The sequence below is a fragment of the Panthera pardus genome, unplaced genomic scaffold, assembly GCF_024362965.1.
Source record: "Panthera pardus isolate Hobbes unplaced genomic scaffold, ASM2436296v1 HiC_scaffold_2, whole genome shotgun sequence".
NCBI classification, from domain to species: domain Eukaryota; kingdom Metazoa; phylum Chordata; class Mammalia; order Carnivora; family Felidae; genus Panthera; species Panthera pardus.
In genome coordinates this window covers 20,090,902-20,118,894 of record NW_026526765.1, presented here as the reverse complement: position 1 = coordinate 20,118,894, position 27,993 = coordinate 20,090,902, and positions in this window count along the sequence as shown.

Genomic DNA, 27,993 nt, shown 5'->3' with positions numbered 1-27,993 from the left:
ATTGTAATGTCCAAGGGCCCAACATAACTCCTAGTTTTATCTGTATATAACTGTTTTCACCCTGATGCTATGAACCTCACAGAAACCGACTTTAATAGCCTAAGTAAAGGACACATAATGTTGATACCAATCTGTCCTGGGGAATCTTTCTGAGTTCTGTAGATCTTAAAGCCAGCAGGACCTTCCTTTACCAGGATTACAGAAAAGCCCTATATGCTATTTGTTGTTCTACTTTTTCTACCTCCCTCCTTCCTTCCACCTGCCCTCACATATTCATACAAAGTACATTTGTTGGAAACTGCTACTTGTTTAGCATGAAAACCTGGCTAAAAGTTGGTAGATTCTACCATGAGCCATGAAGCCTATTTGGGCAGTTCTAGACATCTGTGTTCAAAGTGTTATGTTGTTTACAGGCAAGCATAGGTCTGTTTGACAACCACTACATGTTTCTTGGGTGATTTTACTGGCTTCTGTTGGCTTGAATGTAATTCAGTTAGAACCGACGGCAATTCTTAATCACCCCATTAAGTCAGCTCTGCACGCTGATCAACACTGAGGCGTATTTTTTTTAAACCGGTTTTGGATTCATACTGATAATTCCAATCTTTTCTTAAATCTTGTGGCTTTCATTTCATGATAAATAGAAGGCATCCTGAAACATTCTTAGGTAATCTAAACTGTCCAAATTAATATATATTTATTTTAATCTCTAAAGTCTAAAATCCAAAATTTGGGCCACAGTCAACTCTGGAGTAGATTTAGATACTTGACCAAAGCATTTGTGTGTATTAATGAACCATGTAACCTGAATAATATGCTCTGCAGGTCTGAATTAAAATCTTATATACCAGCACAGGGACAACTTCTAGCCTCATTTAGCTATGGGTTTACCAGGACGTGACTCCAAATCTTAAAACAAGAGAAATCTCAGGGGCACCTGGGTAGCTCAGTTGGTTGAGCGTCCGACTTCGGCTCAGGTCATGATCTCACAGCTCTGTGAGTTTGAGCCCCACATTGGGCTCTGTGCTGACAGCTCAGAGCTTGGAGCCTGCTTCGGATTTTGTGTCTCCCTCTCTCTCTGCCCCTTCCCCACTCGCATTCTGTTTCCGTCTCTCTCAAAAATAAATAAACATTAAAAAATTTAAAAAAAACCCAGAAATCTGAGAAGAATATATTGACTGTCACATTTAATGATAGCATAATAAACTCATTTTGTTTACACTAATATAATGCCCTTGAAAAATTTTAACAGACTTTATATAATCAATAAGTACACCATATGTTTAGGGAAAAGTAGTTCTCATGAGATTCAGTCATTCATTCATGCAATTTATGCATAATTAATGCCATCTCTATTAAGTATTCTATTAGATGGCAGAACAGTGAGATGCATAGTGATTATTATATTTATTTCCTGATTTTACATATTGAAATAATACCTCCACCAAGTTCACAAAAATTATGTGTACCCAGAAGAGTAACACAGATTTTTCCAAATTACAGCCAATGGTATACTTCTGGCCATTTCAGAAACATTATGTATTTAATGCAGATTGAGCAAACATTGCTAGCATATCCGCACTTTCTAAATGCCCACAATTTAAATAGACAACTTTATTATCTCTGTAATATAACCCTTTTTCAATAACCAGTTTCATAATAAACTTGTCGAAAACTATAATCATATGTTGCCTTTCACTGTAATTATTATCTCATAAATTTGTATTCACATATCATAAATAAAGGTCATAATATTGGTAAAATTATGTATTAATACAAACCTTTGGATAAAAACATAAAAGTCATAGTCATAATAGATAGGAGGGAAGAAACTTTTAGATGTGATAGATATATTTTTGGTGTAGATTTTGGTGTAGATGGTTTTATAGGTCCATACTTACTTCCAAACTCATCAAGTTGTATACATTAAGTATACACATTTCATAACTTAGCATCCCTCAGTAAAAAAGAAAACAACTTTTGTTTTCATTCTACCTACTACTCCTGGGCTCTTCCTCTATCTCTTGAATAGTTGAAAGTCTAACAGTCCCCAAAGAGCTTAATAAAACTTAGAAATAAGTAAAATGCTATAGAGCAATTATAAACAAATTTTAGAAATATTTAGGAAGATTCCTGCAAAGAAAGAAAAAAAAAAAAAACACAACGAGGCAAATACCCTTACATATTTGATCAAATTCTTAAGGAAAAAACTACTCCTATCTTGTATATAAACTCATATGTCAAACCAATCATTTAAAAAATATTTTAACAAGAAAAGAACAATGGCATGAAACAAGTATATAGGATTATCTAACGTGTGAAGATAAATTTTTAAAGTTTTAACAAAAATGTTGGCAAAGCAAATCAGCATTAATATAATTTAAGTAATAATTTCCATGGTGTTGGTGATTTTCTAGTTTTTGTGATGAGCTCAGAGCATGTATTGTATTATTTTATAACCAATATTAATACTACGTATTTTATGTTTCAGATTTACATTTGAAAAGTTAATAAAGACAAATTAAAGAATTGATTTTGAGGGGGGGCCTGGGTGGCTCAGTCAGTTAAGCGTCTGACTCTTGATCTCAGCTCAGGTCATGAACTCATGGCCCTGGGGTCCAGCCCCTCATCACTCAGGACTAAGCATGGAGCCCATTTGTGATTCTCTCTCTCCCTCTCTCTCTCTGCCCCTCATGCGCATGTGTACATATAGCCACAAGCACGCTCACTCTATCTCTCAAAATAAATAAATGAACTTAAAAAGAATTTGAACATCTTTCTATTAGTAGCTATCATTTATAGTGCTTGATGTGTACCTATAATTTAGTAAAATAATCATTGAAAAGATGAGCCAAGAGGTGATCAATATGTGTTCTAAACTGTTAGATAATCTGAACTTTTCATATGATGTTATCAAATCAAAGCATAAAAACAAATATTCAAACAGTAATAAACAACAACAAAAACAAGTAAAATATAGCAACTATAGTTAAACAAGGAAGATTATACCTGCTTTAGAACGGTATTTTTCACACACCAAAAAACTTAAAAGACAGATACATAATTACATTTATGTATTCATTAAAACACAAGTCCCAAAATAACTTGCTAACTCCTAGCGACTCGGGGTAATTAGATTCTATTTTCTATTTTCTCTTTTCTTTCTTTTCTTTTTTCTTTTTTCTTCTTTCTTTTTTCTTTTTTCTTCTCTTCCCTTCCCTTCCCTTCTCTTCCCTTCCCTTCCCTTTCTTTTCTTTTTTCTTTTCTTTTCTTTTCATTTCTTTTCTTTTCTTTCCTTTTCTTTCTTTTCTTTTTTCTCTTTTCTATTCTTTTCTTTTCTTTTCTTTCCTTTTCTTTTCTTATCATTCATTTCAGGCATAGTATTTAGTGATTCATAATTTATAAAAAACACCCGTGCTCATCACAAGTGCCCTCCCTAATACCCATCACCCATTTAGCCCATCCCCCTGCTCAGTTCCCCTTCAGCAACCCTCAATTTACTGTCTATAGTTAAGAGTCTGTTTTATGAATTGCCTCTCTCTCTTTTTTTTCTGTATGTTCATGTTTTGTTTCTTAAATTTCATATATGAGTGAAATCATGTTATCTGTGTTTCGCTCCATGACTTATTTCACTTAGTATAATAGTCTCTAGCTTCATCCATGTCCTTGCAAATGGTGAGATGTCCTTCTTTATTTTATGGTTGAATAATGTTCCATTGTATATATATACCACATCTTCTTTATCTACTTATCAGTTAATGGACATTTGGGCTCTTTCCATAATTTGGCTATTGTTGATAATGCTACTATAAACATTGGGGTGCATGTGTCCTTTCAAATCTGCATTTTTGTATCCTTTGGATCAATACCTAACAGCACAATTCCTAAGCCATAGGGTAGTTCTACTTTTAAATTTTTGAGGAAATTCCATACTGTTTTGCAGAGTTGCTTCAAAACGAATTTACAATTGCACTAGACTCTTGGGGCTCCTGGGTGCCTCTGTTTGTTGAGCATTTGACTTCGGCTCAGGTCATGATCTCATGGTTCAATCCTGCATTGGGCTTGCTGCTGTCAGCACAGAGTCCACTCTCTGCCCCTCCCCCACTGATTCTCTCTCTCTCTCTCTCTCTCTCTCTCTCTCTCTCTCTCTCGCTATCTCTCAAAATTAAAAAAAAAATTTAAAAACATTTGTACTAAATTCTCTTTCTTTTAAATATTAAGTGTACATAGTGTTTACCTAGAATTTAGATAGATATATATATGAATTTTTTGGAGCATTTGTAATGTTCACTAGTTCAATAAGGTGATTATTATTATTATTATTATTATTATTTTGCATCTTGGTAAGTGTACGCTTTAAACCCCATCACCTGTTTCATCCATCCCCCCTTGCACCTCCCCTCCGGTAACCATCAGTTTGGTCTCTATAGTTGAGTATATTTCTTGATTTCTCTTTCTCTCTCTCTTTTTTCTTTGCTCCTTGTTTTGTTTCTTCAATTCCACATATAAGTGAAGTCATGTAGTATTTATCTCTCGCTGCCTGACTTATTTTGCTTATTTGCTTAGCATTATACTCCCTAGCTCTATGTTGTTGCAAATGGCAAGATTTCGTTCTTTTTATAGATGAGTAATATTACATTTTATATATATATATATTCCACATATATATATATTCCACATATATATATATATCCCACATATATGTTTCATATATATATATATATATATATATAAATTCCATATAATTCCATATACATAAATTCCATATAATTCCATATATATATATATATATATATATATATATATATATATATATATATGACTCGTGAGCTGCTTCCATAGTTTGGCTATTGTAAATAATGCTGCAATAAACAGAGGGGTTGTATCTATCCCTTTGAATCAGTGTTTTGTATTTTTTGGGTAAATACCAATTAGGGTGACTATTTAGACATGAACAATTAGAAGAACCATCCAGCAATGACTCAACATATGGGAAAAGCCCAAACAAAGCACAAGTTTGGTTCAAAGAATTAAGGGGCAGGGTGTCAGAGGAAGAATTCTGAGATGCTCAATACTGAGTATTCAGATTGCCTTGTCCTGTGGTACAAAGTTATTAGACTAAGGATGTGCAAAAGTGCTTGTAAAAGATCTAAAATAAAGTGTGAATAAAAATTAAAATGAGCTCTTTGAATAAAATATTTTTAGGGCATTGAAATCAAACACAAAAATATCTGTATCATCAGTAAAAGCTGCAACTGTTTTGGAAGCAGGACCCTGTAGAGTGAGGTGGAATTTTGGAAAGAATAGAGAGGAATGGTTTCATTCTCTAGCAAACATCATGTAACACTATCGCAATGGGAGCAGCAATGGATAGTGAGACGATGGAGTAATATGTTGGAGACAAAACCAGAGACAAATGAAAGTTAATCTTTCTTCAAGCTAGAGCATGTTACACTGTTCTTTTAAAAAATTATTTGTGACTTTAATTTCTATTCAATATTTGGTAGAGATTGACTAGTCCTACATTCAAAATAATCTAAATGCATAGTATATTTTTACATGTTTTTCCAGCGTGAGTAGATTTTAATGTCTATATTGGAAACCACAATAAAATCATTACTTACGACATTACTTTTTACTTTTACTCTTTCAAAAAAAGGATGCTAGTCAAATGTCAAATATAAAGTGAACTCAATTATGTAGTTTATAAAATTAAGAGTAAATTATGTATGTAAGGTACAACTGAGTAGTACTTTCACTAATTAGATTAGTTGCAGGAGAACTTCAGGTGGTATGCATATGTGCACGTGTGTATGTTTCCTATTCTAGCTCCATTTCATAATTATTATGCATTCATTATTAATCATTTTATAATGATGTAACAGTTTTTAATTAAGACGGGGGCTTTTTAATTTCTCTTTTGAAAATATGATATTATAAGAGACATCTCTACATTTTCAATAGAGATCTCTGATTTTATCTTTTATCTGTGTTGATTTTATCTTTTCTAAGAAAATTTATACATAGATGTTACAACAGTGAGTTGAAAAAGTAGGTCATTTAATCTCCCTTTTTATGCCACATATTTATTCTTAACTATAAGAAAATATATTCTAAAATTCTAAAAGCAGTAACAGGCTCAGACACATAAAAGTTCCCCCAATATTTAAAAATATTTCAATACTATCTATATGCATGTATATATAAATATTCAACAATAATGATATTACAGAGACCATAGTAGTTGTAACTGAAAATGGTAAGAGCACAGTGAGAATTCCGAAAGCAAATGTAGTTAATTTCTGGAAATGATGTCTGTCCATCCATCCATCCATTGGCTACCTCAGAATATTTTAAGAAACATAAGAATACACATAAGGATACACAACACACAATACCACACTCATTCTGTAAGTCATAAAAGTAATTATCCCATCATGAGTCATGTCTTTGAGATAATTCCACTCTACAATTATAAGAGAACAAACATGAAGGCAAAAAATACTGTTTTAGTGCTATTATGGAAAGACATTTGACCTCAGGTCTCTCTGAAAGGATTCTTAATCAGCCTTTAAGAACTGCTGTTTATGGAACGATTCCCAATTCCAGAACATTTATATTTATTTTACTTCCTAGGAAAATTTTCCCTTTGCAAACCTCTTTTTTTTTTCTTCTATGCATCTATATGAATTGACTGTAAGTAAGGAAAAAGATAAATATGTTGAACACTCTCATACCACGGAAGTCTGCAAGCATATTTTCTAATGTAGGTGTAAAATTATTGGGTCTCTTTGTTTAATATTTTTCAGATAATTAATAAAACTACACTTGGAATGTTTCTAGTGTAAATATGTTCTTTAGTATTTTTAATTCAGCATTCAAATTACTTTAAATATTTTCTGGGTTTTCTTTCTGAAATGGAAGTGTAAATGTGTGTTCCAGTCATTGTTGAAAAATGAAAAAAACAAAGAATATAAAGAAGAATATTTAAATTATCTGAAGTCTCAGCATATGCAATGAATGAATCATACTGTTTCATGAATTCCCTTAACATCACAATAACATTGTGTTACTTATTGTCTTTATATAATGTACAAAAATAATATCCATTCTAAATTACTGTTATATTCTAGTCCTGTTAGTATCTAGGTCTATGTATGCATGGATGTTTGAGTATGTGTGTATCCTCTTAAATTTGTATTTAACAAAATGCTCTAAAACTAGATTTTCTACTATTTGCATTGATTTAATACACATAGTTTTTGTTTCAGTACAACATTATTTTATTTTTTATAAAGAATCTACTTAAATCTATGGTAGAACAACTAGTCTACATTTCTTAAAAATATATTGGGTTTGCTATTTATTTGTGCTTGTATTGAAAGTTAAGAATAACTTTGTGTAATTCAAAAATATATTAGATTTATTTTAATAGAGTAGATTTGAATGAGAACTTTATTCAGAATCGTTTTTGGACAAGTATCCAATTGTGCTTTTTTAAAAATCAGTATTGCACATTTGTAGGTGAATGAACTTCTGGGAAAGGCCTATTATTTGGGGTTTTTTGGTGTGTGGAATATTCATTCTGTTTCAGTTTCTACCTACTTCTAAATACACTTAATTTCTGTTTTATTTCTGGCAATCTATGTGATAGCTATTGACTTCTATAATTTTATATTGTAACAGACTTGTGCACCAAGCTCTTATAATATCGTATATATTCTAATGATATATTAGCTACTTGCATTGTTTCCAAGAAGACACACATATTCTCTCTTATTTAAAATAATTTACCAATATCCATTTTATTTATTATTTTTCTACTTCTTCTGGGACATCATTAAATAATTTGTGGACATTATCTTCTTTTTTTTCAATTTTCAATAGACTTCAGCTAGTGATTTACCATTAAGTTATGTTACTGTGTAATAGATTAATAGCCATGTTCAGAATTCTCTTTATCTCAAATTATGGTATTTTCTTTCTTCTAAAATAATCCAGTCTGTTATGTTGAAATTACTTTTCAGAAATTCCTTAATGATATATGTATCATGTGATTAATTTTTGGATAAAGTGGGATCAGTTATAGCATTCTACTTCCCAATGGACAGAATGTAGGCCTGAAGTTGGCTTCGATTTAACTTCTAATATTACAGTGAGATTCTTTATTAAATTAGATGTTCTGGGAAGGTTTAGATGCAGCCAATTAAGTTTGCACTTTTTAACCCATATTCTCATGGTCCAAACATGCACTACAAAGATGGGGGAATCATTACAACTGTGTCCTCACTTTCTAATTCTCTGAATTGGTAAAATGCATGAGAAAATGCAATCCATTGATACACTGCTTGTAGGAATCTTCCTCTTTGTGCCACAACCTCTTAGTTTAATTAAGAATTCTATAAATCTCACTGTCCCCTACTTCTGCTTTGCACAAGTATTTTCCATGGAAAGTACTATTTCTAAATAGGTTAACTTAAAATAATTTTGGTCACTATTTACTGTTTACTACGATTCAGTATTTTTTCAAGGAAGAAAGCTTCTGAGTGATTGAAAATTAGTTTATCAACTACCATTGAAAAAAGATGGTCACTCACATCTTTGGTTACAATTATCTTGATTTTATGGATTAGGGAACTGAATGTGAGGTGTAAATTATAACTTTTTCTCTTGTTTCAGTTCAATTCCGTGTGCTGAAATTTGTATGCCTTAAAATGAAACATGGATAATTTAATTTTTTCCTCTATTCAACTCTATAGTAGATTGTTAACAAAAATGACTAATTATTCCACTTTCATGATCATGTTCCCTTGCAATTTGATTTTGAAATGCTTTACATCAAGAAAAGGAGTCTCTTCCACTTTTTGAATCCAAGTTGGCCTCATGATTTATTTATAGCTAATATAATATAAAGTGGCAGGTTTCCAGTTCCAAGCCATAGCTCAAATATCTGAATGTTTCAACTCTCCCGCTTGACTCCCTTCCATTACTCTGGGATAATGCTGGAGGAAAGCTCCATTTTCCAAAAATGTCCATTGAAGATCAGCAGTCAACAGAGCTGCCTGCAGGCAACTACAGACATGTGAGAGAGCAGAGGTGAAACCAGAAAAAGCCACTGAACTTACTATAATAAAGAAAGATAATGAAGTCTTACTCCTTCATTATCTGACTCCATTTTTTATATGTATATATATTTAACTGCTGATAACTTTTATTTTAATTTTTAAAATTTTTTTAATGTTTATTTATTTTTGAAGGAAAGAGAGACAGAGCATGAGCAGGGGAGGGGCAGAGAGAGAGGGAGACACAGAATCCGAAATGGGCTTCAGGCTCTGAGCTGTCGGCAAAGATCCTGACATGGGGCTCGAATTAACAAACCATGAGATCATGATCTGAGCTGGAGTCAGTTGCTTAATTGACTTAGGCACCCAGGTGCCCCAACTGCTGATAACTTTTAAATCACAACTCTGTCTCTTTCCCTTTTGCCTAAAATCTGGGAAAGCTGATAAGAATATCTGTGCACCCCCTCCAGTGGGACTGCCAGGATTTGAAACCATATAAGCCTCTGACTGCACACAAGAAACACACCCTTGACCCATTCCCAAACCACCATAAAAACCTCAAGCCAGCCTCCTTTCCATGCCTTCTTGAACCATTTGTAAACCAGCATGGAAGGCTTCCCTACCCTGCTCCTACCAGAAAAATTCATTTGATAAGTAATAAATTTTATACCCTCTTTTTTCTATGTGCGGTATCATCTGTCTTAACATCTGAAATAATTTTAGGGTGGGAGGGGCTGGTCTATTCTATTTCTGGAGAGTGTCTAAAACATCTATGGACTTAGGAGTGATATAGTAAATATTGTTTTAAGCCATTGAAGATTACACTTGTCATTGCAATTTATATGTAAGCAAGATTCTGTTTAGAAACATATAGGATGTTTTTGTTTATGTTTCAGGATTGTGGTATATTTCTGTATATGAGTATGGATTATCTTTTTCAGTACCTTATAAACATTTTAAAATGACAATGAGGAACATTATGTGACTGGGTATCAGCCAGATGTCACTCTTAATGAAAAACCTAAAATGGAAAATTGAGGAGCTCTGTTAGTTATCTATTGCTGTAATAGATATTTCCACAAAATCAGCAGCTTAAAACAATACACATTCATTATCTCAAAGTTTTGTTGTAAAGCAGGAGTCATGCATTGTTTTATCTAGGTCCTTGGCTTAGAATCTCACAAGGATTCACTCAACACGTAGGATGGGGCTGATGTCTGATCTGAGGCTTGACTGGGAAGGGATCCACTTTCAAGATCAGTCAGTTTATTAGCAGAATTCAGTTCTTTGCAACTGTAGGATTAAGGACTTCATTATCTTGCTGTCTGCCAGCCAAATTCTTTTCTCAGTGACTAGAGCCTCTCACAGTTACTTGCCAAGTGAAATTCTCAAAATAGCTACTTCTTTGTTCAAAATCAGCAAAGGAGAGAAAGAGATACTCCATCAAGATGGATGCTTCTAGTTTATGTAATGCCATCGCTTAATAACATATACATAATCCATATCTCCTGTCACTTTCATAATTTTCTGTTGATTAGAAGCAAGTCACATGTCCTACCCACATTCAAGGGATCACATAAAATCACATAAGGGCAAGAATGCCAGGAAGTAGGGATCATAAAGGTCACCTTGAGAGTCTGGTTGCATGACCATTTTTAGCCATAAAAATTATTTAACAATTTTCAATGTTTGTGTCTTTGGCTGAACGATAGTGCTACCAATGACGTCTACTTGATAGCTTACCATGAGGACATCTTAGCTTTGTTTTCAAGCAAAATCAATACCCAATAAAATGGGTATACACAATAAAATGTTTATTATTCTTCTTGCTCACTCTTTTGGCATTTAACTGCATTTTAGCCATTATATCGTAGACTCATATATGAAGCACACAGATAAGATCATGGTCTGTGTTTAGGTATACATGTTATTAAACAGTGTTGAAGTGATACTGAATTTCCTCATGTAACCTAAAATTATTTAACAAATAACTCAGAAAACAGACTCTTAACTGTAGAGAACAAACTGATGGTTACTGGAGGAAAGGTGGGCAGGGGAATGGGTTAAATGAGTGATGGGGATTATAAGGAGGGCACTTGAGATGAGCACTGGGTGTTGTATGTAAGTGATAAATCACTAGACTCTACATCTGAAACTAATGTTACACTATATGTTAACTGGAATTTAAATAAAAACTTGAAAAAATTCAAAAAATTTAAAATAAAACACATTCCACATTTATAAAAAATAAAAACAAAAAATGACAGTGAATAAAGAAGCTTTATAAGTATTCAAATTCATCAGTAGAAAGCAAAATAAATTGGTTTTTAGGAAGGCATTTACATTTACACTAATTTTGGGTGAAATGCCTATTTAAGCATTTTCACAGTTTCCTTTGAAGAAAATTACATTATCTTAAACTCTTTTATTAAATAAGGCTGTCTAGTCTGAAAGGTAGTAATTAATATTATATAATTTATGTTTATCAAGTACCCAGTTTTTATTTACTTTCCTTGATACAAGCTGTTTCTAACTTTATTTAATGTATTTATTTTTTATGACTTCTAATTTAAATAAAATGGGAACTTTTTTTAATGCTAACAGTGCTTTATATACTAGGAAAGTTCCGATATAGTATAGTACACCTATAATATAAATTTTAATCTTGTTAAATCAATATTGAGAGTGGCTCAAATGAGATGACTGAAACATTTAGTGTACGATCCAAAAATGCAGAACATAGAATTTCTGTATCTAAGTATTGTGAAAAACTTCATAAATTTACGGTTAAGGGGACAAACAAAGTGAGTCAGACGTTAAGGAATACTAAGACAAAATTAGAAAATAGTCAAAGACTACAGAAAACAGAACATTATGACTGAGTAAAAGCATGTTTTCAGAAAATAATGGAAGAGAATGTGAACATAAAATAAAAAACTAGAACTAGAAATTTCAGATAAAGAAATGTGAAAAATAATAGATCTATTTCTTTGCTTTGAGTTTGATTAAGCATCCCTTGCCACACCTTCCTTTTCTATTTTTTATGCTAAGCAATGTTTACTTTTATATATCAATTTAGCTAAGCTATAGTACCCAGTGATTAAAGCAAACACTATGTGTTGCAGGCAAAGTATTTTGTAGATGGGGTTGACATCTTTCATCAGTTGGCTTTAAGGAGATTATCTTCAATAATGTGAGTAGACCTCATCCAATCAGATGAAGGGCTTGAGAACAAAAACAGAGGTTTCCTGAAGAAATTCTGACTCAAAATTAGTGTCAGTTCCTACCAGGGTTTTAGTCTGCCAGCTTACCAAGTTTTGGACTCAAGACTCCAAATTAACTCCTGCCTGAGTTTTGAGATTGTTGGCATAATTTATGGGTTTTGTACTTTCAAGCCCCAACAATCATAAACCAATTCCTTAAAGTAAATCTCTTATCACATATACATACAAATACATACATACATTGTGTGTGTGTGTGTGTGTGTGTGTGCGTGCGTGCGTGTGTGCGTGTGTATAGATCTGTCTATCTAGGCAGGGGGAGGGGGGAGAGAGAGACATCTAGATCTAGATGTAGATTTATCATATTGATTCTCTGAAGAATCCTTCCTGATACATGCATCAGTCCTAAACCAACTACTCACTTTTTTCCAAAAGTCCTGACCTACTCAAACTTCAAAACCTTTTTATTTCCACCAGTTGTTATTTACTATTACATATTCTTTTGTTTTAATGTCCCATCCCATTTGTATATTTATTTATTTTCAGTTTTTTCATAATAATGACTAACCCACTACAATTTGATGCTTTTGGGGAAATCTAGATTTTGTAGCACTAACTTTGGGGCTAGGTTTCGTGGGAGAATCTTAATGACAAAACTTCTCAACTCTTTGCTCATTCATCAAATTAGAGGAATATTCTGCACCCAGTCCAGTTTCTTTTGACTTACCTCTTGTATATTTGATGTCAACCTATATGCATCCTCATAACATTTCTCACAACCTGTAATTTGAGAAAGTAAAGTTTCATTTTTTACTCCACAAACCAGGCAGTCATTGTCATGAGTTCAAGATTCTTGTCCACCTTATTTATCACTATATGCCTTGTCCCATGAAGGGTTTTGACATAAAATTGATCAAAATATATTTATTTAAAGAGCAGCAAGAATGTGTTTCATGGGTAAAGAGATGTGATTTTTTTTTCTTTCCTCTTCAGCAGAGACTTCCTCAGTTAAAAACAGTCTTGGGCTGAAATTTTACATTTCCTGGGTGATTGAAAAAAAGTAAGAAGCAGCAAATGTATAAACAAGGTAGTTTGGATTACCCTAGCCAAGTTTCAGGATGGAGGTGTAGTTTTCTTGCATTATCCTTAATTGATATGGTACCAATTCTTGGTGATCTTCCCCACAGCAAAAAGAAAAGCTCAAGTGGGCCAGTAAAGCAAACAGGAGGTGTTTACCCAGTGCTAGTTAGTGGTATGCAGGTAAGGCTTCAGCTCCATTAGTCTCTCTGAGGCTGATTGGATCTTGGTCAGCAGGCTATATTCCTCTCTATTCTTTGTCCCTTTGATCACTGTGAAACACTATTGTTTGCAGTTCCTCACCATATCTAATACCATGGCCCATCTCTTTCTCTTCAAAGATCTCAGTCCATCAATCTATCTGCTTGTCTCTACTAGGACTGCAGGAATAGCTGAAAACATTACATTATTTTCCCTTAAAAAGAGTATATGCTATTTTTTTTAATTTATGTGGCATTTTAGTTTTGATTTTCAAGAGTCTATTTAGATAGTCAAATTTTCAGTACTTACGCTTTTATCTCTGCATTCTCAGTAAGTCAATCATAATACATCTCGAGGCAGTGTGAGGAGAACAGCATTTATGTGAATGTTCAAAAAGAATGGCATAAACATTTCATGATACAACTCTATTACAAATGGATGAATAAATAAATGGAAGGATGGGTGGATGGATAACTAAAGATGGTAATGAAACGCAAGTGTTACACAAATATAGCACATGTTCGAACTACAGTTTGATAATGAAAAAGCAATAGACAATGTGGAAAGCAAAATTTGATTGGTATTCTTTTTTATGTTAATAGTGTTAAAACACTCTGACTCTCTGATGGATGTCTGTCAAGAGTTTCAGGGAAGTCATGTTTTTCATTGGTTTCTCTACCATTCTGCAATTTATTCAGATTTTAAGTTTATCCATCTATTTCTGTTTACACTTTAAGAAAAATATTACATTTGATTATGTAACTTGCTGAAAGTTTTACAGAAAACAGGGGACAAATTTGGACTTAGAAATACAGGGTCTTTGACCCTATTCTGCTATGCTTTCCACTTGTTCCAGGCTGTCACGTTTAGATATGTCTGCAGTAAAGTTAACTAGTCTGAAACAGTGGAAGCCATCAATATTTTGGTTTTGAATAGAAGGCACAGAGATATGTTCTGAACACAATTTAAAATGGTTTTGTTTCAATTAATTTCATATCTTCTCTACTGATATTTTAGTAGACTAAAATGTATCGAAATAATTATATTTGTGTTGTTCACCTATTTTACTGGATTATTTTGCCAAAGACACTTGCAAATACCTTGATTTCTTATAGTTGCAATTAAACTGCTTTCATTAACAAATGTATCGAGGTATACTCTCTCCAGTTATAAAGTACATGATTGCGCAATTTATTATAACCGTTTGATACTTTTATAACAGAGTTGGTGAATAATTAAACACTTTAATAATTATAGAATTTACCGTGGTTCTACTGTACAGTATAGCGGCCACTAGTTTGAAATGGCATAGGTGTAATTTGCATAATTTACAGTCATATGATTCACTTCTAAGTATAATGTGATGCACAGTACCAAGCTGATTAATTTTTCCTTGGTTTACTATCCAGAATGTGGTCAAAGTTTTAGTGAATTAATTTGACCACCATGATGTGTAATGGGCTGAAGTTACATTAATCTACTAAGTGATATCCCCATCAAAGCTTATGAAGAACTAATTCATCTGAATGGGATCCAGCAAAGTTGATTATATTTTCAACACAAGGGAAGGATACTATCTATGCATTGTTTTGTAACCTAAAATTAAACTTTAGACCCAATATATACATATATATATGTGTGTGTGTGTGTGTGTATGTGTATATATATATATATATATATATGTATATATAATCTCAAAACACCATTAATTTATTTTTTGGATGAATGGGGTTGAAGGAATGTGGTGGGTAGCATTTGTTATAGGGACGACATAATTATATTAACCCAAGTGTAACAAATGTCTAAAATGTACTATTATTAATTTTAATGCATAATAAAATAGAAATTACAACTCCACAAAGAGAATTAAAACTGAAGATTGTAAAAGATCATTATAGATTCAATTTGGTAACCCTTTCATATTCATTAATAATCCTTCAGGTGAGAAATCATAAGCAGTAGCAGTGTACCCTTAGCCATAAAAATCATTTAAATTTTCTACGATGGTTCTTAACCTTCTGTAATATAAGTGCACACACACACATGCACACACACACCACCCACATAATATATAACATGAATAACTTTTTATAAAATGTATAGATTAAGTATAAAATTATTTCTGATACCCTTAAAAGAACTGCTTCTTGTAAGATTATGCATTAGTTTTTTTTTTTTTTTTTTTTTTTTTTTTTTAATTCAGTGATTACTTAAATAATTCTTGAAACTTTTAAATAGATAGCAGTGTTATGGACCGAATACTGTATCCACTCAAAATCCGTATTTGAAACTTTAATTACCAGTGTGATGATGTTAGGAATGAGGAGCTTGGGAGGTGATGAGATCGTGAAGGTGGGGTCCTCATGAATGAGATTAGTGCCTTATAAAGGAGACCACAGAGAGTCCTCTTGTCCTTTTGGCCTATGAGGACAGAGCAAGAAGAAAGTCATCTATGAACCAGGAAGTAAATCCTCACCAGAACAGGATCTGTAGGTGTCTTGATTTTGGACTTCCCAGCCTCCAGAACTTTAAGAAATAGTTTATTCTCTAAGTCACTCAGTCTATGGTAATTTGTTATAGGGATGTGAACAGAGACAGCACATATTTGAAAAATATGGTAAGAAATGTATGGTTTAATTTGAAAGTCAGTTTGATTACTATGAAAAAAAATATTTATAATAATGTCACCTGAATGCAGAGATTATATAGATCTGATGCAATCACTTATAGTCAGATATTAGGCATGTCCTTTAATTTATGCCAAAACAAACCAGGTATAAAATGCTAATATTGAAATAATTTGAAGACATGTTAAAGCATAAAATCCAAGGAGAGTAAAGCTTGACAGATTTACTGCTAAGAAATTGAAAGATTCTATATCATAAAGACCATGAATAAAGCTAAAAGCAAGTAATGAAACTAGGGAGACATTTGATTTTTTATATTTTCACATAATCTTTAAATTTTTAGAAAGTAAATATTATTAATAAGTAATATTAATAAGGGATATACTTCACATATGATAGTTTGCCAACTTTCTCTTACTTTCCCACCGAGAAGATTCATTTCAGGCCTTGAAATTTACTGTTTGAAGCCTTTCTCTCTTTTTTTTTTCCCTCTTTCCTTCACTCTTCATAGACATATTTTAAAAAAGTGTTTTTTACAAAAATATAATTATATGTATGAAGTATTACCCTCTAAACTTATTTATTTTTGCCACTTAGATAAAACATACCCTAAACATTAATTTGCATCAGCAGATATGGATTAAAAATACTATCTATGGCTGCATAATTCTGCATATACCCTAATGCATATGGATGAATTACTGTCCGTGGTTGTGTAAGTCTCCTTTCACTGTAATTTATTCAAATATTGCCCTGTTGATGGACATCCACATTTTTTCTAAGTTAAAGATAATTATATGACCTCTGGGGCTATATGAGCTCCCCCCTGATAATTGCTTGTTTCCTGAAAGCAAAGATCCTTTGTAACAGATCTGTGGCTCATTTGCACATGGTTGCTTTGGCCCAGGTTTCTGTGAAACTGCTGACTTTGTCGTGTTTCTGCCACATACCTCTCTTAGGAGCCCAACACAGGAAATCATTCTGCCTTCCAGAGGCACACTGATCTTCCTCAACATCCCATCATTTCCCCAATGATTTTCTTGTTTTTGTGCCATACAACTTCTCTGACTTTTGCTCCATTTTTTAAATTGTAGAATCCCTGTATTATGCTCTATTTTTCAATCTCTATTAATGTGCTCTATTTTCCCTGACTCTGTGAAATTCTGGTCCTTGATTCTCAGCAAAATAAACTACAGTAAGACTGAACCCAAATACTATAGGATTTTTTTTTTCCATCACAAAACTACCTTCCAGTATTCCCACCTCCTTCTGTATACATAATCGGTCAGAATAACTCAACCCACACACCAAGACCTACAGGCACAGAATATCTGTAATAAGCTAAAAGAGAAGTGATCTGGTAGGATTAGGGATAGAGCGAAGATAGGAAACTTACAGTAAAGCTGCTTACCCAGGAGTACCTTGTAGTAACTTAGAATATATACCACAGAGTAACTAGCAAGCAGCAACATTTTCTGAAGATGCCTTTACTCACAGCTTTGAAAGATTGAAAAAATGAATCAGTTGTCAATATCAAAAGTAATTACATGAAATTATATGGATGTGAAGGTCATCAGAACAGTGATGCTCATTGTGGCTTCATTGATACCATGTTACAAAATGGAAAACATTAGTTTGATTTTACTCTCAAATGAAAGGCTTGGTGTAACTTCAAAATTTAAGGGGCATGAATCTTCTGATAAAGTTGGAAACAAAAGCACCAATGAAAATGTGAACCCCTTTACTATTTGCAGCTGTGAGAGCATCGTCACTTGCTGAGTTCCCACTACGACTGATCCTCACATATTTTGAGCGTACCTGCGTATCTGTATTTAGTTTTCCTTCAGAAACTTCTAATCTTTTTGCGGAGATTTGCATGTGCCACAGCGAATTGATCTTAAATCAGATCTTAAACCAAGTGGTATTTGGCTGCCACAGATGGCAGTTGAAGAAATCTAGAAAAAGTAGTATTTTTTTCTGTGGATTTCTTACCAATTCTCTTACTCCTAAGCATCATCACAGCTTTTCTTAATCCTGTCTCCTGAGGAACTATTAAACAAACATAAAAGATGACTCTTATTTTACCTGTCTTGGTTTTTGATTGGAAAGTAGTTTCTCAGCTGAATGGCTGAACAGTGAGGGCCCTGTTTGTAACTCCAACCTCATTTAATTGAAGAAGAGCGAATCCGATGGGAGAAATACCAGGAACGGCTCTCACTGCTCTGCTGGACATGCACAGTCTCCTTGGGGTTTTCAGTTTCCCATCCAGAGCTTAGCCTACTGCACATCACTGCAGGAATGGTACCCAAGAGAGGCTGCTGCCTGATCAGGTTAAGGATTTGAAGAATATCAGGTAATGCAGCCTAATGAAAAGGAAACAAACAAACAAACAACAACAAAAAAACCCAAAACAAAAAAACACAGAGAAAGCAAAAGTTTTGTTGTTGTTTTTTTTTTTTTAAGTGGATTTGAAAGTCAGTACAGAGAATCCTGTACTAATTGCTGAAGAAAGAAGGAAGCGTATGTCTCCAGAGGGTACAATAACATGACTGCAGTGGTCTACATGTCACCAGATAAACATATGGTCATGTGAAATAAGGCTGGTAACATAGACTATCAGAAATAACACCGCTGTGACAACTACATTAGGAGGAAATGCATTAATATGAAAACGGAATTCTGTTAGGAACTTCAGAAATTTTCTGAACTCATTATACATTTAATTTCGCTTCTCTCTGAGGACAGAGCAAAAAATACCACATTTCAACCCAGAGATGTTTGAGAAGTTCAGGATTATGGGAAGATTTGATTGCACAAAGATTATCTTCAAACGGCAGTCAGTGGAGGACCAGATTCACAGTAAGTTTGTAAGTTCATACACAGGCTTAAACACCCAGTCAATAAACTCCATCATCTTCGTAATCTCCAACTTAAGAAATTAAAACTTTGCATGTATTAAAGCAGCTACCTATGCAAAAAACCTTTGAACCATTTAACTGCAACTGTTCAGATACTATATCAGAAGCCCAAAGAATGCAACGCAGTGTTTGTGCAGTAAGAATTAGCCTTGAAATGTAGACTCCACTTTGAGAGTGTGGATCCTACCCCCTAGCTCTGCACCACTGCTTCCAATGCTGAATGGCAGTGTAAGACAGGATCAGTAAAAATAATTGCACATACTTCTCTCCCATATATGTTTTCACAATCCTTAAGAATATAAATATGCACGCACATTTAAATGGCATTCTTTGATCATTTTAATGTGTTTTTTTTGTACAGCATTTAAAAATATATATAAATTGTACCTCTTTCCATAATTTCAGGGATAACTATTTGAATTTAGAATCTGTTGCATTTTTTTCTGGACTTTCCTCCCACTATTCCTTCTAATCTGTGATTTGAGAAGATCATTTTATGACTTTAGGAAAAAAACCAGAAATTGCCATTTGTTGTATAAATTCAACAAATACTTGCATATTCATTGTTTCAGAGTAGGAATAAAGCCATGTTTAATTTGAATACAGATATTAGTATATTATGGTTTAGTTACATTGATATTTGTCAGATTATGTTCAAAGACTGAGAGTGCCATTTTATTTTTATTTAAGAAATTCTCTTTTTTTGGATGGGTGTTAGGAGACAAAAAAAAAAAAAAAAAAAAAAAAGCAGACACATGTCTAGATAGAATATAAATCTCTACAGTTTTGTGCCTAAAGAGTTTTTGTTATTTCACAAGAAAATAAAATTTCGCTTTTCTTTTTTGGAGGGTAGTTTTTGTTTTTGCTATTCTTAATATCTCCATTGGTTGGTTGACATTATAGGAAAAGATTGAATCAGAAAAGCTGAAAATTCAGTTTTCACAAATTTGGAATGGAATTTGGAATTTGGCAATGGAACGTGCAACATCACTTAGAAATCTAAGTGACAATTTGTGGGAACTGTGGGAAGATCCAATATACCAGCTCTGAATGCAGTTCAGCACCACTCTGTCACCTGAAAGAGCGGCAGCTTTGGGAGAGACCCAACACAATACCCTTGTCTTAGAACTGGGGTTTCACAAGGGATGCTGTTGGTCATGGCTTCCCAGCTGCAGCTGTCTCTGAGGGGTAGTCATCAGCTGCAGAAAGTCTGAGCTGGAGAAAAATATCATGGCAGAAACCACAGAGATACTGTCTTTGCAAAGCTCTATGGTAAGCTCATGTGGGTCTTCTCAAGCTGATATCCAAAGGCAAGCGCTAAGGGGTTTTCAGGATAGTGATTCCAAGGAACAGAAAGCATGCTGCTGGGAACACAAGTCCTCCTAAGTGAACATTAAATGTTACTAATTTCATAGACAGAGACTTGCAATACCAGGGCATATGGAGTGTGTGTGTGTGTGTGTGTGTAAATATATTTCTTATATTATATTTTCTATATACTGTTTCATTACCTATTTTTTCTTTATAAATATAATAGGAACAGTTTTCCCAAAGCATTCAAGCTTTGAAAATTGAAATGCAAAGAATAAGTTGTTTTTTCCCTTCTCCCTCCATCTCAAGATCTGTTACCATTTTCTTACGTTTCAAAAGAGGATCAGACCTTGGATGGGATGTTCAGCTTCCCCTTCTTATAAGCTGTACAGTACTCATATTTCTATTTTGAAATTTGCTGATCTCATCTAAAATAGCAGGCAATTACCTCCCTGCCTACTCTCAAGGTATCTCTCTCCCAGCTGTGGATATTCTTCTAAGGAAAGGGCATGATAAGTGTCAGCTCTCAGCAACTTAGTATTACAACCTGGTTTTTTTTTCTGCTTAAGAGAGATTCATTTATTGAATTGTTTCTTAAACTGTAAATGCATATGTGGATGTTCCAGGGAATGATAGAAGTCATAGGTTAAACTTGGTGCATTTCCTTGGGTCATCTATTATAATTTTGGTAGGTAATAAGAAGGTAGAGGAAAGAAACAGGTACTTACAAAATTTTTGAGTTCTGCTTGTTTTTTGACAACTTGGTGTTCTTGAGAATTTTAGGTCTGAATTCTAGGACAGATGCCAGAAAGACCTTGGTAGAAACACATAGGCTGACTCACACCATATGGAAGGAGGGGGAGGTGAGAGGCTATGAGATATTCAGAAAAGTAGCTCATTAAGTGATCCTAAAGATCCCTGAACTTATGTAGTAATTGGGGCTTATGCTCTGTTGTAGCTTCTTTTGAACCTTCAATCAATTTTCTTTAAAAATTAAATATAATCTTTTACTGGACTGTAGAGTACTAAGAAAAAAGATGAATTATACACTAAGAATGTATTGATAAAAAGAAATTAAGGAAAATACATGAGATCTATTACTTAAAATTGCTCTAGATTATCCCATTTATTAGATCACCCTAACAATTTTTATTAATGTCAGATTGTTAGTTTAAATGTGTCACTCTCATTTGTTAAAAAAACAATAAATGCATCCACCATTTTGAAAGAAGAATTTTAAAGGATAAAATTATTTACTTAGTATTAATTTAAGAATATTAAGAAATTGTCTAGATGATATTTGCTTCTGAAAAGTATGAAATAATGAACTAAGAATAATTTGGGTACTATCTGACAAACTAAATTTTAAAGATATGTATATATTTTTTTCAGAGCAAGTGTTTGGAAATTCATAGAGCTGAAACTTTTTCAATTCGTGATAGGCACAGCATGTCAATGCACGTTGCAGTTAGGCAGTCCTGTGCATTAATTAGAAAAGGTCAAGCTGTGAAAAGGAAATGAGTGCAGTTCATATGGGTGAGAGCTTAGAAAGTACAAGCTGTGACAATGAATTCCAAATCTTAACATCTTAACTAATTACCGGTGGTTTCTCCAAATAAAATGATACTGAATGTTCAAGCATGCTTAAGAGGAGACTTTCTACCTTAGACAAAAGCTTAAAGAAAATGATGTTATTTTAAGAGTGATTTATAGCTTGTAATATCCCTTTTGCAAAAATGATGCCTTATGATTTTAATAACATACTGTGAGACAAGTAGGTCATTATTCCTATTTTACTGAAGAGAAAAATAAAACTCAAAGAGAACTGGGAACTTGTCAAAGTCAAACTAGTTGTCAGTGACAGAATGCATGGAAATTTGTCTTCTGTTTCTTTGCAATATTTTCAAAATATGATATGTTTTATTTATTTTTTTTAATTTTTTAACGTTTATTTATTTTTGAGACAGAGACAGAGAATCAACAGGGCAGGGTCAGAGAGAGAGGGAGACACAGAATCCAAAACAGGCTTTGGGCTCTGAACTGTCAGCACAGAGCCCGACGCGGGGCTCGACCTCAGGAACTGCGAGATCATGACCTGAGCTGAAGTAGGATGCTTAACTGACTGAGCCACCCAGGTGCCCCTCAAAATATGATCTATTTTAAAATCAGCATGGTATTTTGTTGGGGTTGATCCAACTCATTCATGTAAACTCTTGTACAGCCTACACAAATTTAGATTCGCTACAGAAAGCTTCAGAATCATATTTAAATTGTTGCTTTACAGGGTTAATGTTTTCAAAATATCAAGTTGATATTAAACCAGTATCTTCGTATTTTTAGTAATTCCTAGTCATCCAAAAACTCCTTTATCAAAAGTCATGTGTGGTCAACTCGGAGCCATAGAATTTACTCAAAAAATGTGTGGAGGCAGACACTTCCACTAGTTTGTAGGATCCATGGAGCTTTGTCTCCACCCCTCACTACCACCTTTGGCAGAGCAAAGAGGAAATGACACAGGGAAAGTCTCTGGGGGCACAAAAGAGAGGGAGGGTGGGAGAGATCGAGAGAACAAAGGGAAGTAAGTTGGTCTCTTCCCACTTATTTAGAGGAAAAGCAAAGAATAAGGATGGGATAGAATTAATTTTGGAGCCATCTCCTCCACTCCCACCCCTAAACTCTCAGAGTCTATATCTAGAGGATTGTACATTGTGTGAAAGAAGTTGCAAATGGCCTAGACACCTAAAATGTCACCACCAGAGATCCAAAGAGGATCAAGCTTTAATGCCTTACATTGTCCATTATGTATAATGAAAACTTCCTATGCATCGATGATACTAGTACCATCCATGAGATAATTGGGAGAATAGTCACACAAATAATTTTCTGTGCTCTGTGGTTTGGGTGGTGAAGCCAGGTTTCACACCTGGCTTATTCCTGTATTAGAGAAGGAATATGCTTATTTGGATGCTAAAATGCGTTTTGTCTCAGAGTTCACTCTGGATGATCATATTCCAAGGCTCTGATAAAGAGACAGACAGTGGTTGTGCCAGGCACCGGATGCGCAGATGTCTAAGGTCTGAGACAGCAGCCTGTGAAGAGTAGAGCCCTTGAAGACTGACAGAAATGACAGCAGAGGTGATCAGTGGCCGAGTATGACAGAACTTGACAGTGTTTTCCCAGTGACTGCTGGACAAGCTAACATAGCAGCCAATTCAGTGAGGACGGAAGGCAATGTGCAACTGTAGGTACCATGTACAACATCTCAACCAGCAGACAGTGTGGGTTTTGAGCAACAAGTTTTCATCGTTGTAGTTGCTCTCTGTTGCTGCTGCCACTACTCTTTCTAGTAAGAGCGAAATCAGTCATGGCATCAGTACTAATTATAAACAGATATGTAAGCTCAAGTTTGCACAGAGATTCAGCTTTTTTGTAAAGAATATAAGGTATTCTATCATTATCAAGAGACTTTTCAACTTCTGGTTGAATAATCTGAAATCCTTTAATCTTAATAAATATTTTACACTTTAATTATTTAATCCTTTTAATTACTCTGCTTTATACTTCCCCAAATGATTTATCCCAAGTTTTAGAAACTAGGACAGAATAGAGATATTTATTATACCTATGAAAGTTACTGACTAAAATTCTGATGCTCTAATATTTCCTTCAGTTATTTTTATATTATGAGAATACATCTCTCATTGTTTTTTTGTATTGATGTTGATAACTCATGGTTAATGATAGCATGGATAATGATATTCAGTACATTGCTTATAAAAACTGTTTTGCCAATTTTTTAATTTGTTTTTCTTCTTCATTGCATCTTTCTCTGTTAATTTTTAATTTAAGAATTGCTGATTATGTCCGGAAATTCTCAATTTCATTTTGAATTTAAATGCTCTTCCGTGAATGACAAGAATGTCTTCCATTCTGTGGTCTTTTAAGTACTCATAAAGATTGCTTTCTATGGTAAATTTCTAATGAAAAATTTAAGTACTAAGTCAATGATGTTTTTTTAATAGACATTGTCGATGTATCCTTTTGAACATTTTACTCTAATAATAAATACAATGAACTAACCATTCTCTGCCCTTTAGTATTTAATGATTATAGTGCTCCTTATATATCAGCTGTGCTTATCATAGAGCATGCAGGATAAAACCAAAATTCTGTAACTGTAATACTCCATCTGCTTCATAAGACAAAATTTTCAAAAAGTACCTCAGTGATATCAGCTTCTACTTATATGCATTCCATAGTAATAATTCTAATAATAATTCTTATTTCAAATCAATATAAAAGTATATAAAGAAGAAACAGATCAGGAAATGTTATTACTGATACATCAATGTCACACTTGTACCACATTAGCCAATCACGAAAGCTCTATGAAATAGAAAGTGATTATAGACGGTAGATAATAATATTTGTGGAACAATCAATTCTTACACTAATTTTTTGTTTTTGTTTTTGCTACTTATCTTTATTAGTTTTTAATCCATGAGTGGTGCTTACTTTAAAAGCTTGCTTACTTTTAGGAGTATGATCTATCAAATGTCTTCTTGGTGATATCAGAGAAAAAATTAATGACTTAACTTTGTACATGTATTTGACATTTATTTGGAATAAAACTGTAATGATTCTTTTGGATATGGCATTATGTTCTTCAAAATGTACTTTTAAAGTGTGTACCTTTCTTAAAAAGACAATATTGGCCACTTGATCTTAGTCAACCTTAAATGAACAGAGTGTAACTTGTCATTTTCCCATTATTTTAATTTTTAATTTTTATTACAATAAGCTCTGTTATGGTGTGTGATATTTTTATATGTGTTAATCTTTTTATTTCCAGTTCTACTACTGTCTTGTGGTGTGTTTTCCATTCATAGAAACAATACAAATTATTAATAAATGGCTCATTAAAATTTAATATTTTAAAAAAAGGGGTAACACAAATATTTCCCTCATATGCCATAAATATAAATTATGAATAGGTCTTGAATTAGGAATGTATAATATGAGTATCTACAAACAATTTTGTAAGTGTAACTTTTTTGTAAAACAAGCCAAAATATAATTTTGAATGTTAAAAATTAAAAAGTGAGCAGTGAAAATTACATTTTATTGTTCCTCTGATATAATCATTGCAGTTACCATGTCACTATATGTTATAAAATATTTTCAAAATCATCAAAATCAGCAGGAATCTATCAAAGTTCCAAAGTAAATTTCAATTAAAATATACTGACCTCTTGTTTTGATATAATAAAATCATAAAACAACTTCCAGCCAGAAACAAACATTTGTTCCAAAATTTACTTTTTTTAAAAAAGTTATGTCATAATTGGTTGTCAAAGCAATTACAAATACATTCAGAGAGAAAGAGGGAAAGAGAGAGGGAAGGGTGATCAGGGAGGGATAAAAAGGAGAGATCATAACTAATTTTTGACAAAAGTAATTTTACCAATGTCAGTGTTGGACACCCCATGATGTTTATGACATAAAATATGCCAAGGCAAATGGTTTTATATGAAATCAGTGTCTCAATTTACAGGTATTTGAAACAACTGATATTCAGAGTCTGAATCAGTGCTATAAGACACTTAATATATAGTAATGTTTGAGGAACAAATGCTTGGGGAAAATTGAAAACTCTTAACTGAAATTTTATTTCACACTTCAAGAGTTTCTTCTGATAATCGTCAAGTATCTTGGTCAAACACTTTCTTAGATCTCTCTCTCTCTCTCTCTCTCTCTCTCTCTCACACACACACACATACGCATGCATGCACACATGTGCACACACACACAAACACATTGAATGGAATATAGTTTTAAAATACTTGAAAACCCAGAAAATTACAGAATTCAAGAGAAAATTGAAAAGTGGCTAGGGTGAAACATTAAAAAGAAAAGAAAACTACCATTAGTGATTATGTGGTTCTGCACCTTATCACTTGATAACTACACTCATGATATAGGAAAGATGAAATTAAATTAGAAGACATAGTGTGACTGGTGTAAAAAACAAGACGAGAGACTTCAGGACCACTGAGACATCTAGATAGTGGGAGAGGATTCTAGAAAGGAAGGAATCTTGGTATAAACTTTGTTCAAAACACTAATACCTGAAATTCACATATATGTGTAAGAGTAGTTTTCTTAGTTTGGGCTGCTATAAGAGAGAATCATAGATTCAGTGGCTTAAAAACATTCAAAATAGAAACAGAGATAAAGAGTTTCCCAGACAAACAAAAACGAAAGGAGTTGGTGACCATCAAACCAGTCCTGCAAGAAATTTTAAGGGGGACTCTTTGAGTGGAGAAAAGACAAAAGAAACCAAAATAGACCAAAAGCAATGAAGACTAGAAAGAACCAGAGACCATCACCAGAAACAACAACTCTATAAGCAGCATAATGGCACTAAATTCATATCTTTCAGTACTCACTCTAAATGTCAATGGACTAAAATGCTCCAATCAAAAGACATAGGGTATCAAAATGAATAAGAAAACATGAACCATCTAATGCTGCTTACAAGAGACTCATTTTAGACCGAAAGACATCTGCAGGTTGAAAGTAAGGGAATGGAGAACCATCTATCATGCTAATAATCATCAAAAGAAAGCTGGAGTAGCCATACTTACATCAGAAAAACTAGATTTTAAAATAAAGATTCTAACAAGAGATGAAGAAGGGAAATATATCATAATTAAGTGGTCTATACACCAGAATCTAACAATTGAAAACATTTATGCCCCCAACATGATAGCACCCAACTGTATAAATCAATTAATCACAAACATAAAGAAACTCATTGCTAATAATACCAGTAATAATAGGGGACTTCAACACCTCACTTACAACAATGGACAGATCATCTAAGCAGAAAATCAAAAGGAAACAATGGCTTTAATGACTCACTATATCAGATGGACTTAACAGATATATTCAGGACATTTCATCCTGAAGCAGCAGAATACACATTCTTCTTGAGTGCACATGGAACATTCTCCAATAGAGATCAAATACTGGGTCACAAATCAGCCCTTAATACGTACAAAAAGATCAAAATCATATCTTGCATATTTTCAGACCACAAGGCTATGAAACTTGAAATCAACCACAAGAAAAAAATTGGAAAGACCATGAATACTTGAAGATTAAAGCACATCCTATTAAGGAATGAATGGGTTAACCAATAAATTAAAAAAGAAATTAAAAAGTACACGGAAGCCAAGGAAAATGAAAACATGATAGCCCAAAACCTCTGGGATGCAGCAAAGACAGTCATAAGAGGGAAGTACATAACAATGAAGGCCTTCCTAAAGAAGGAAGAAAGGTCTCAAATACACAAGTAAACTTACACCCAAAATAGCTGGAAAAAGAACAGTAAATAAAGTCCAAAACTGGCAAAAGGAGGAAAATAATAAAGATTACAGCAAAAATCAGTGATATCAAAAAAAAAAAAAAAAAAAAAAAAAAACAGTAGAAGAGATCAATGAAACCAGGAGCTGGTTCTTTGAAAGAATTAATGAAATTGATAAACCTCTAGCCAGATTGATCAAAAATAAAA